This window comes from Triticum urartu, chromosome 2A, assembly GCF_056163025.1.
Source record: "Triticum urartu cultivar PI428250 chromosome 2A, HENAU_Tu73, whole genome shotgun sequence".
In the NCBI taxonomy this organism is placed as follows: Eukaryota; Viridiplantae; Streptophyta; class Magnoliopsida; order Poales; family Poaceae; genus Triticum; species Triticum urartu.
In genome coordinates this window covers 561,018,604-561,030,988 of record NC_141874.1, presented here as the reverse complement: position 1 = coordinate 561,030,988, position 12,385 = coordinate 561,018,604, and positions in this window count along the sequence as shown.

The window sequence follows — 12,385 nt, the reverse complement described above, 5'->3', positions numbered from 1 at the left end:
CCCACCGTAGAATACTTATGCTCTCGAGAGAAGCCACTAGTGAAACCTATGGCCCCCGGGTCTATCTTTATCATATTGATCTCCTACTACTTAGTTATTTCCTTTGCTATTTACTTTTCCTTTATTTTACTTTGCATCTTTTATCATAAAAATACCAAAAATATTATCTTATCATATCTATCAGATCTCACTCTCGTAAGTGGCCTTATAGGGATTGACAACCCCTATTTGCATTGGTTGCGAGGATTTCTTAATTTTATGCAGGTGCGAGGGACTCGCGCGTAGCCTCCAACTGGATTGATACCTTGGTTCTCAAAAACTAAGGGAAATACTTACGCTACTTTGCTGCATCATCCTTTCCTCTTCGAGGAAAACCAACGCAATGCTCAAGAGGTAGCACGGAGTGACTGAGCGACGACGATAGACCGGTGCCATTGACGATTGTGGGAGAAGCAAACGAGATAAGCTATAGGGAGGGAGGGGAAAATGCAACGTAGGACTTGCCGGCCATGAGGGTTTATATAGAAGGCCGGTAAGCACTGGGATTTTGGGAGATTTCATCGTGTCGAGCGGGAAGCTTGCACGGGAACCTGCGTGGTTGCGCGGGAATGGGCTCACTGACGATACATTGGCGCCACTTCGAGCCACCGTTTGGCCAAAAGAACGCCCCCGCGTGCTGCTCAAGCTTGCGCTCAAAGCCGTCTGTGGTAGCGGGGTGACAAGACATGGGAGAGGAACATGAAAGGACACGTACACATGCGGTTAATAAAAAAACGTTTGCGATTTAATTACCTACCACCCCCATCCTGGTTTATAAGTCGTCTTTCTATTTTTATGCCTAATTTTGACTAGAGATTTAACTAATCAAATATGAATGCATGCCGCCAAAGATTATATTGTAGCATTCGTATTTGAACATAGTTTCTAATATGCATTAACATTTTGACATTTTGTCGGTTAAATTTAAGGTCAAAATATGACACAGAATATAAAGGGGACTAATAGAACAAGACGGAGGTAGTAGCACACGGCCGCTCTCTACGCAGTGTCGCAACTGTCGGCCGACTTGTAGACGACCATTCCCTGCGTGTTCAACTGCTCTATGCGTGTGGTTGCTCGCGGTTGAGGCGGCCGCGGCGCGCTCTGCCTACGTCCCGCCGTGCGCGCTATGCTCTCGCGTCCCTCCGGGCGCTCTGCCCTCGTCCCTCCACACGCGCTGCCAGTGTTTGGGGCTGGCGCACGATCACGTACGTTCGTGCTGCCATTATGCATGCGGTTCTATCGGGCGCGGCGCCATGATGCAGTTACCCGCTGCAAAAACTGCCATGCGGACGCACCGAGAATCCAGGCCGCTCGGCCCCATTTATTCATGCAGCCATTTACCTTCATCTCTCGCGCCACATGATACGTCTCTGTCGTATCTACTTTTCCAAACACTTTTGCCCTTGTTTTGGACTCTAACTTGCATGATTTGAATGCAACTAACCCGGACTGACGCTGTTTTCAACAGAATTGCCATGGTGTTATTTATGTGCAGAAACAAAAGTTCTCGGAATGACCCGGAACTTCACGGAGATTATTTTTGGAAATAATAAAAAATACTGGCAAAAGATCAAGAACAAGGGGCCCACACCCTAGCCACGAGGGTGGGGGCGCACCTGCCCCCCGCCCTACCCGTGGGCCCCCCGGAGCTCCTCCGACCTCAAATCCAACTCTATATGTTCGTGTTCGGAGAGAAAAAATCAGAGAGAAAGATTCATCGCATTTTACGATACGGAGCCGCTGCCAAGCCCTAAACTCTCTCAGGAGGAATGGTCTGGAGTCCGTTTGGGGCTCCGGAGAGGGGAATCCGTCGCCATCGTCATCATCAACAATCCTCCATCACCAATTTCATGATGCTCACTGCCGTGCGTGAGTAATTCCATCGTGGGCTTGCTGGACGGTGATGGGTTGGATGAGATTTATCATGTAATTGAGTTAGTTTTGTTAGGGTTTGATCCCTAGTATCCACTATGTTCTGAGATTGATGTTGCTATGACTTTGCTATGCTTAATGCTTGTCACTAGGGCCCGAGTGCCATGATTTCAGATCTGAACCTATTATGTTTTCATCAATATATGAGATTTCTTGATCCTACTTGCAAGTCTATAGTCACCTACTATGTGTTGTGATCCAGCAACCCCGAAGTGACAATAATCAGGACCACTTCCGGTGATGACCGTAGTTTGAGGAGTTCATGTATTCACTATGTGCTAATGCTTTGGTCCGGTACTCTATTAAAAGGAGGCGTTAATATCCCTTAGTTTCCGCTAGGACCCCGCTGCCACGGGAGGGTAGGACAAAAGATGTCATGCAAGTTCTTTTCCATAAGCACGTATGACTATATTTGGAATACATGCCTACATTACATTGATGAATTGGAGCTAGTTCTGTGTCACCCTAGGTTATGACTGTTACATGATGAACCACATCTGGCATAATTCTCTATCACCGATCCGTTGCCTATGAGCTTTTCATATATTGTTCTTCACTTATTTACTTTTCCGTTGCTATTGTTACAATCACTACAAAATACCAAAAACATTACTTTTGCTATCGTTACCACTACTATCGTATTGCTTTGCTACTAAACACTCTGCTGCAGATACTAAGTTTCCAGGTGTGGTTGAATTGACAACTCAGCTGCTAATACTTGAGAATATTCTTTGGCTCCCCTTGTGTCTAATCAATAAATTTGGGTTGAATACACTACCCTCGAAAACTGTTGTGATCCCCTATACTTGTGGGTTATCAAGACTACTTTCTGGCCCTGTTGCCGGGGAGCATAGCTCTATTCTTTGAGTCACTTGGGATTTATATCTGCTTATCATTATGAAGAACTTGAGAGATCCAAAAACCAAGATTTATCCCTCAACTACGAGGGGAGGTAAGGAACTGCTATCTAGCTCTGCACTTGATTCTCCTTCTGTTTTGAGTATGCTAGCGACACCTAAACCTGCTTCTGGTACCAATTCTGATAAGTCGCATATTATTGATGATGCCACTTCTGCTATGCATGATACTTATGATGAAACTACTTCTATGCTTGATACAATTGTGCCACTTGGTGAATTTCTTGACGAACAACTCGCTAGGGCTAGAGAGAAGGAAATTATTGAAACTGATAACACTGATGAAAGTGATTACGAAGGCTCTCCTAATAAATATGAATTACCTGTTGTGCCTGAGGGCTATGTTATGGATGAAGAAACTAAAAGAGACTTTCTTGCTTGCAATGATAGAAGTGATCTTAAGAAATTATTAGCTAAGCTTAAAGAAAAAACTCTGAATGCTAGAATGAAATATTATCCTGCTTATGCTACTTCACCTATCTTTGTTACTGATAAGGATTATGAATTCTCTATTGATCCTGATATAATTACTTTGGTTGAATCTGATCCTTTTTATGGCTATGAATCTGAAACTGTTGTGGCACATCTTACTAAATTAAATGATATAGCTACCCTGTTCACTAATGATGAGAGAACTTGCTACTTTTATATCCTTAAAATATTTCCGTTCTCATTAAAGGGTGACGCTAAGATATGGTTTAATTCTCTTGATCCTGGTTGTGTGCGTAGTCCCCAGGATATGATTTATTACTTCTCTGCTAAATATTTCCCTGCTCATAAGAAACAAGCTGCCTTAAGGGATATATATAATTTTGTGCAAATTGAAGAAGAGAGTCTCCCACAAGCTTGGGGGAGGCTTCTCCAATTACTTAATGCTTTGCCTAATCATCCTCTTAAGAAAAATGAAATACTTGATCTTTTATAATGGACTAACCGATGCTTCCAGAGATTACCTGGATAGTTGTGCTGGTTCTGTTTTCATGGAAAGAACACCGGATGAAGCTGAAATTCTATTGAATAATATGTTGACAAATGAAAATAACTGGATACTCCCTGAGCCTATTCCTAAACCAACTCTGAAGAAAAGGGGTGTTCTATTTCTCAGTCCTGAAGATATGCAAGACGCAAAGAATCCATGAAAGAAAAGGGTATTAAAGCTGAAGATGTTAAGAATTTACCTCCTATTGAAGAAACACATGGTCTTAATTTATCGCCTGTTGAAGAAATATATGGTTTTAATCCATCACCTATTGAAGAAACACATTGTCTTGATAACCCGACACAGGTAGTAAAGGTAAACTCTCTCTATAGATATGATAAAGCTGAAATCCCATTCACCAAGTTTGCTAGCCCATGCTTAGATGAGTTTGATAAATTTATGGTTAAGCAAGAAGACTTCAATGCTTATTTTGGTAGAGAATTAAAACGCAGTGCTGATATGCTTGAACACTCGGGTGATTATATGGCTAATGTCAAAGGTGAACTTAAACTTATTAGTAAACATGCTTCTATGGTTACCACTCAAGTAGAACACGTACTTAAGGCTCAAAATGATTTGCTCAATGAATTGAATAGTAAGAATAAGGACGATGCTGTTAGAGTGGCTACTAGAACTGGTAAAATGACTCAGGAACCTTTGTATCCTGAAGGCCACCCTAAGAGAATTGACCAAGATTCTCAGAGAAATAATATAGCTGCACCTAGTCCTTCTAAAAGGAAGAAAAAGAAAAATGATAGGACTTTGCATGCTTCTAGTGAACCTATTGATGGAACACCTGAGAATCCAAATGATATTTCTATTTCTGATACTGAAACACAATCTGGTAATGAACATGAACTAGTGATCATGTTAATAATAATGTTCATGTTGATGTTCAACCTAGCAATGATAATGATATAGAAATTGAACCTGTTGTTGATCTCGATAACTCACCATCAAAGAATCAACGTTATGATAAGAGAGACTTTGTTGCTAGGAAACATGGTAAAGAAAGAGAACCATGGGTTCAAAAACCCATGCCTTTTCCTCCCAAACCATTCAAGAAAAAGGATGATGAGGATTTTGAGCGCTTTGCTGAAATGATTAGACCGATCTTTTTGCGTATGCGTTTGACTGATATGCTTAAAATGAATCCTTGTGCTAAGTATATGAAAGAAATTGTTACAAATAAAAGAAAGATACCGGAACCTGAAATTTCCACCATGCTTGCTAATTATACTTTTAAGGGTGGAATACCTAATAAGTTAGGAGATCCAGGAGTACCCACTATACCATGCTCCATTAAAAGAAATTATGTTAAAACTGCTTTATGTGATCTTGGAGCCGGTCTTAGTGTTATGCCTCTTTCTTTATATCGTAGACTTGATTTAAATAAGTTGACACCTACTGAAATATCTTTGCAAATGGCTGATAAATCAACTGCTATACCTGTCGGTATTTGTGAGGATGTGCCTGTTGTGGTTGCAAATGTTACTATTTTAACAAACTTTGTTATTCTTGATATTCCCGAGGACGATAGTATGTCTATTATTCTTGGAAGACCCTTTTTGAATACTGTAGGGGCTGTTATTGATTGCACCAAAGGCAATGTCACTTTTCATGTTAATGGTAATGAGCATACGGTACACTTTCCAAGGAAACAACCTCAAGTCCACAATATCAATTCTGTTGGAAAAATTCCATCAATTATTTTTGGAGGTTTTGAATTCCCTCTTCCTACTGTCAAGAAGAAATATGATATTCTTATTGTTGGGGATGTGCATATCCCCGTTGAGGTTACCTAGTGTTATTCGAAAATTCTCCGGTTTCATGTTATTTGGAATGAGTTTGTTAACAAGACTTGATCAACCTTGTTAATGGATTCCTTTTGATGACCATGAGATGGATGAAGTTAGAAAACACAACTCTCTGTACCCTCTTTCTACTTTCTGTTATTTATATTAAATAAAGTAAAAATAGTATTTTCTGTCTGTTATCTGAATTATACGTGCAATATAAAAATACCCCGAAAATAAAAGTTCTCCAAATGCCCTGAAATTTAAATATGATTTTTTCTGGAATATTTGAGAATATTTGGCACTCAGAACACAACATGGGGGCATCCACCTGGCCACGAGAGTGGAGGGCGCGCCCTACCCCCTGGGCGCGTCCCCTGCCTCATGGGCCCACGGTGGCCCTCCTCCACTTATTCCTGCACCCATACACTTTTTCTTCCTCCCACAAACACCACTATCTAGCTCAAGCATGAGTTCTAGCTCATTTTGCTGCGATTTTCGATCTCCTTGCTCAAGGCACCTCTCACAAAACTGCTTTGTGGGATTGTTCCTTGGTATGTGACTCCTCCAATGGTCCAATTAGTTTTTGTTCTAGTGCTTTATTCATTGCATATTTTTGCTGCTTAGGTGACCCTGTTCTTGACCTTGCATGTCAAATTTATATGGTTCCAAGTAGTTCTAATGCACGATATAGGCTCTAGGCACTTGTAGGAGTAGTTGCTATCAAATTGTTGAGTTTGGTTCACTTTTATTTGAAGCTACTAAAAATTTCAGAATTTTTCAGAAAATAATGAAGAGATTTTTGAGGGGCTCATCGAGCCGAAGCTCGAAGGAAAAGCAAAATGAAGAAGCAAAGAGGCCCAAATATAATCTGCCTCGCATCGCGGAGGTTTGGCCGTGTGAATGGCCTTGTGATGATTTCTTGAGAGCAACCGGGATTTATGATGATTTCTATGAATTGGCTGAGAATGCAGGCCTCACCGCCTTCCTCCACAACCAACGCGAATAGTATCTCTTACTCACCAATATCTTTGTGCAAAACTTTCATTTCCATGCTAGGATCTCACCACCTACGGTGGAGTTTTATTTATATGATGAGCATAAGGAGATGTCACTTCATGATTTTTGTCGGGTTTGTTTGATCCCCTTCGAGGGCATTGTCGGTGTCAAAACCGGCGGATCTCGGGTAGGGGGTCCCGAACTGTGCGTCTAGGCCGGATGGTAACAGGAGGCAGGGGACACGATGTTTTACCCAGGTTCGGGCCCTCTTGATGGAGGTAAAACCCTACGTCCTGCTTGATTAATATTGATGATATGGGTAGTACAAGAGTAGATCTACCACGAGATCAGAGAGGCTAAACCCTAGAAGCTAGCCTATGGTATGATTGTATGTTGTGATTGTTGGCCTACAGACTAAAAACTCTTCGGTTTATATAGACACCGGAGAGGGTTAGGGTTACACAAGGTCGTTTACAAAGGAGGAGATATCCATATCCGTATTGCCTAGCTTGCCTTCCACGCCAAGTAGAGTCCCATCCGGACACGAGACGAAGTATTCAATCTTGTATCTTCATAGTCTAACTGTCAGGCTAATGGAGATAGTCCGGCTGTCCGGAGACCTCCTAATCCAGGACTCCCTCAGTAGCCCCTGAACCAGGCTTCAATGACGATGAGTCCGGCGCGCAGTATTGTCTTCGGCATTGCAAGGCGGGTTCCTCTCCAAATCCTGTGTACCTGTCGAAATAGTGTCCGGTCTCTCATGAATATCGCACTCCTTGGCTTCCGCGCCTTATAATGGCCACTTTGCACGTGTCGAGCGAATGTGAAGAGCCAGGGCGTTTTCACATTTACCCCCCTAGCTGTATGAATGAGCGGCCTATTAAAAAGATGAGGATTCAGATCCAAATCACACCATCCTCCCTCGGCGAGCCTTCATCGGAGCGCACCCGACAGAGATCCATTCCAATATGGCCGGTCGACTAAGATCCTCCTCTCGCCCCTTAGCTCCAAGCCTGGAGATTGGGAGAGATGTTCCATCCCGCACAGGAAATTAGTGATGCTTCAGACCAAGGGATTTCTTCCCCCAGCGTACCTGGTCCCTGTTCGAGCCGGGCTCGCCACCTATAATGGCGGAGAGCAAGCGGAGAGCCTTCCCAATCCCTCCAAGGGAGAGCGGGTATTCCTTGTCCCTTATTTGGTAAGAGGGCTCGGATTCCCAATTCACCCGTTTCTCCGGGGGCTCCTGGAGTTCTACGGCCTCCAGTTGCACAACCTTATGCCTGCCTCCCTGCTGCATATCGCGGGATTCATAGCCCTTTGCGAGTTGTTTTTGGGCTGTGAGGCTCATTTCGCTCTGTGGAAGAAGTTGCTCTCAGAAGGGGTCAACATATCAAGTGGGCGGAGCCGAAGTGTGGCGTATTGCCGGGACCGGATACCTGTCTGGGACCCCAAAGAAGACATCCGAAGACTGGCCTTCAGAATGGTTTTATATAGAAGACGTCCCCCTCCCGGATCCTATTCGGATCGGCCTTCCTGAGTTTGACAACGCCCCTTTGAAGAAGCACCGAAGCTTGTGTCCATGGAGCTCCCTGGAGGAAGATGACAGGGACATTCTTTACCTGATGAGCTGGATAAGTTTCTTAGCTCGATCCGGATTGACCATGATCGAGGTCATGGCCATATGCATCATGCGGGGGGTGCAGCCGCTCTAGTATAGAGGCCACCCCATGTGGGATTTCAACGGGGAGGATGACGCAACCCGCCACGGCCGCAAAGGGCCGGGATCGGCTATTGATCTAATAAAGATCTTGTCCACTTTGTACAAGGGAGAAGAGGAGGAATTCCTTCGTGTCAACCCGCAGGGCGGATTCTCTATGTACAATCCTCCCAGCTGGGTAAGTGGAGACTTTTTCTCGCCCATCCGTTTCGTATTACCGTAATTAAGTATTCAGTCTAGGGATTTCATCGCAGGAGCTACGCCAGGCTATAAAGGAGACAAACAACCCTCCTCCTCAACCCGAGGACCCTGGACGGTCCCTTGACCCGGCCTCCCAGGAGGATCCGGACATATCTGTGGAGCTGATCGATGGGGTATTTTACCAATCGAGTAATGACAACGCCTTGGTGGCCATTATGGCCGATTACCCTGGGCTAGTTCCAACCTCATAGGTGATTAAGACCGAAGTCCCAGCACTTAAAAAGGGATCCATCCTTGCGTTTTTTTGATTGCCACATAACAACCGTGTTTTACAGGGGAGGTCCTCGGGGCAGAAGGCCGAGCCTGTGGCAACTAGCCAACAAGGGGCTGTGAGGCCAGGCGGGCTAAAAAGACCCGCAGTCCGGATTGAGACACCGGCGCAGTGGTACGGCGCACCGTCTTTATTGCAAGGCATTATTATCAGAGGCATACTAACGCCCATGCCTTCTTTTCAGGAAAAAGAGTGCTCGCCGGACTATACCCGGAGAGGCTACCCATCGCGCCTCCACCAGCCAGGCTCCAAGGCCGGATTCGGAGGCGGGAACGAATATGAGGCGTTTGTCGGGCGCTCCTCCGACAGAGGATGCGGACAAACTGTCCGCCAGCAATTCCGAGGTGGAAAGTGCCATGAACCACAGGCGTCGCTGGACTGTTCTTCGTGACGCTTGTTTCTCCCAAGAGGCATTGGATGCCTTCAACTCGGGAGATGCGCACCTCCGTGCCGCTGAAAATGGTCTAGCCAGAGCCATGGAGAAGTATGTAAAAGACATACATGTGAGAAAATTTGATGATTATATATATATCAGTAGCCCCTGAGACTTGAAACAGTTTGGATAACTGATTTAAGGATCATTTGTTATGCAGGTTCTTACAGAAAAGAATACTCAACTATCCCAAGAGCTGGAAGAGTGCAAAGCCCAACTTCAGGCCGCACTGGCCGCAGTAGGGGAGCCCAAAGAGAACCCCTCTGGTAACATATCCTTCGAATGATAAGTATCATATTAGAATGCGGCGTATATGCAGATCTGATGATAAAATTGCAGATGACGCTGGAGTAAATCCGGATAAGCAACATCTCATACGCCAGCTGAAGGCCGGTGAGAGCGTGCTTACGAGGGTGAGGCAGGAGAAGAATGATCTCCTAGATGCCAACACCAAGCTGGGCGTGGAACTAAAATATGTTCGTGCCCAACTATAGGACTCTGTGAAGGAGAATCAGCGGCTTCGACGCGGCATATTTAGTAAGTGCTTGAACGAACTTTGAAAAAGAGTTCGGCGAGGAAGCTGGCTGACAGAGTTATGTCTGTAGGTATGCTAACAGGTCGTCCTGCTGAGGAGATGCCTGGTTCAACGGGTGATCTTCTTCCCGAGCTCTCACAGTTGCACGAACGAGTTCGGCAGGTGATGCAAGGCGTCGCCCAGGCCTTGTGGCCGTCCGTCTCCATACCCTAAGGCCTTGGAAAGCTTGCAGAAAAGCTAAAGGGAGCACGGCGGCGCTTCCGATTATGGAAGATATCGGCCTGCCGTCAGGGCGCCAGGGAAGCCTGGGCAATGGTGAAGACACGGTACACGAAGGCTGACCCGAACCACATGGCCGAAGTCGGACCTGTGGGGCCTGATGGGAAGGAGATCCCTGTGAGTTTAGTGTACGGCCAAGTAGAATTGGCCGCAAAGTATTCCCAACACGACTGTAGACTAGACAGCCTATTGGATGGCACTGAAGAGGAATTCAACCAGTCAAATTGACTATGTAATTTAAAGTGACATGTATAATGCCTTCTAGCCGGATTGTAGATCGTTTGTCGCGGCGGACCTTTTCGCTTCAACCTCGGGACCTGACAGTCCGGAGTGTATCCGAATACCCTCTCGGTTATGCAAGAACCGGGGCATGCGTGGAGACCAGGCGTAGGGGTCATTACTGCTTTATCAGACAAGTGCCCAACTAGTTATGTTATATTTCATGGGTAGTAAGAAACATCTTCCAGAGAGAATAGTTCCATTAAGGGTTCCTTTCCCTGGGTAAGCATGCCCTAAAGTGCATGTCCGGACTGCGACAAGAAGCGCAGAAAAAGCATCTGGGGGCAGATATGGATAATAAATAAAAGTCATCCTTTTTTCACCGACCGAATATTCTCTTAAGAACGCTAACTTTCGGCTTCACCCAGTCTGAGGTACATGTCCGGCTGACCCGGCGGTAACAATCGTAGAGGTGCTCCCCTTATGCCTTAGCCGAATTAACGGGAACATAGGGCATAAATACAAGAGCCAGGTAACCCAGCTTGGCCAAAACTTAAGTCATATCGATGCATGTAATGGTGAAAAAAGGTACATGCAGAAGTATAACACATGTGTTGGACGTGAGGCCCAGGTAAATAATTTAAGCTTCTGTGGAAGAAGCCCCCAGGTATGAAGAGTGCGGCTAGCACATCTGTGATGTATGAGTGAGGCACAAGGTGACCCTTGAAGGCCTAGAGAAATAAAAGAAAGAAAGGGAAACAAGACAGATGATGCATATGCAGAAAATGGACAAAGGGAGGGGACTAACATAAAGTCCGGTGCTAGGCGTGGAATCTTCGGAGCCTAGCTGCGTTCCATGGGTTCGGCTCGAGTCGACTAGTCGATGCATCCCGCAGTCGGTACGCTCCACCAGTCAGAACTTGGTCAATGATGAAGGGACCTTCCCATTTGGGCTCGAGCTTGTTCTTTTTCTTATCCGGCAGCCGTAGAACTAGATCGCCAACGTTATAAGTTTTGGCCCGTACTTCTCTGCTTTGGTATTTGCGAGCCTGTTGTGGTAAAATGCGGAACGGGCTTTGGCTACGTCGCACTCTTCCTCCAAGGTGTCTAGACTGTCCTGCCGATCGAGCTCGGCTTCTCTTTCTTCGTACATGCGCACTCGAGGTGAGTCATGAATTATGTCACAGGGCAGGACTGCCTCTGCACCGTACACCATAAAAAACGGTGTATATCTGGTGCTACGATTCGGCGTGGTCCGCAGCCCCCAGAGTACGGAGTCGAGCTCCTCTACCCAGTGCGTGTCAGACTCCGTTAAGGAGCGCGCTAATCTGGGTTTAATGCCTCTCATTATAAGACCATTTGCTTGTTCGACTTGACCATTGGTTTGTGGGTGATAGAATGAAGCATAATCGAGCTTGATGCCCATTTTGCTGCACCAGAGTTTTACCTCGTCGGCCGTGAAGTTCGTGCCGTTATCAGTGATGATGCTATGGGGGACGCCGTAACGGTGTACAACCCCGGATATGAAATCTATCACCGGTCCGGATTCGGCTGTTTTAACCGGTTTAGCCTCTATCCATTTGGTGAATTTATCCACCATTACCAATAAGTATTTTTTCTTGTGGGTTCCCCCTTTAAGGGATCCAACCATATCAAGCCCCTAGACCGCGAAGGGCCATGTAATGGGGATTGTTTGGAGGGCGGTGGGTGGCATGTGGCTTTGATTTGCAAAGAGCTGGCAACCGGCGCAACGTTGGACCAAGTCCTGTGCATCTGCCCGGGCCGTTGGCCAATAGAATCTTGTACGGAAGGCCTTGCTTACAAGAGCCCGGGCTGTGCATGATGACCGCCAAGTCCGGCGTGAATTTCTGCCAAAAGGTTCCGCCCTTCCTCTTCGGAGATGCACCTTTGAAGGACTCTGGTAGCGCTTTTTTTGTACAATTCTCCCTCGTGGACCCTGTAGGCCTTGGATGGCCACACTATGCAGCGTGCCTCATTTTGGTCC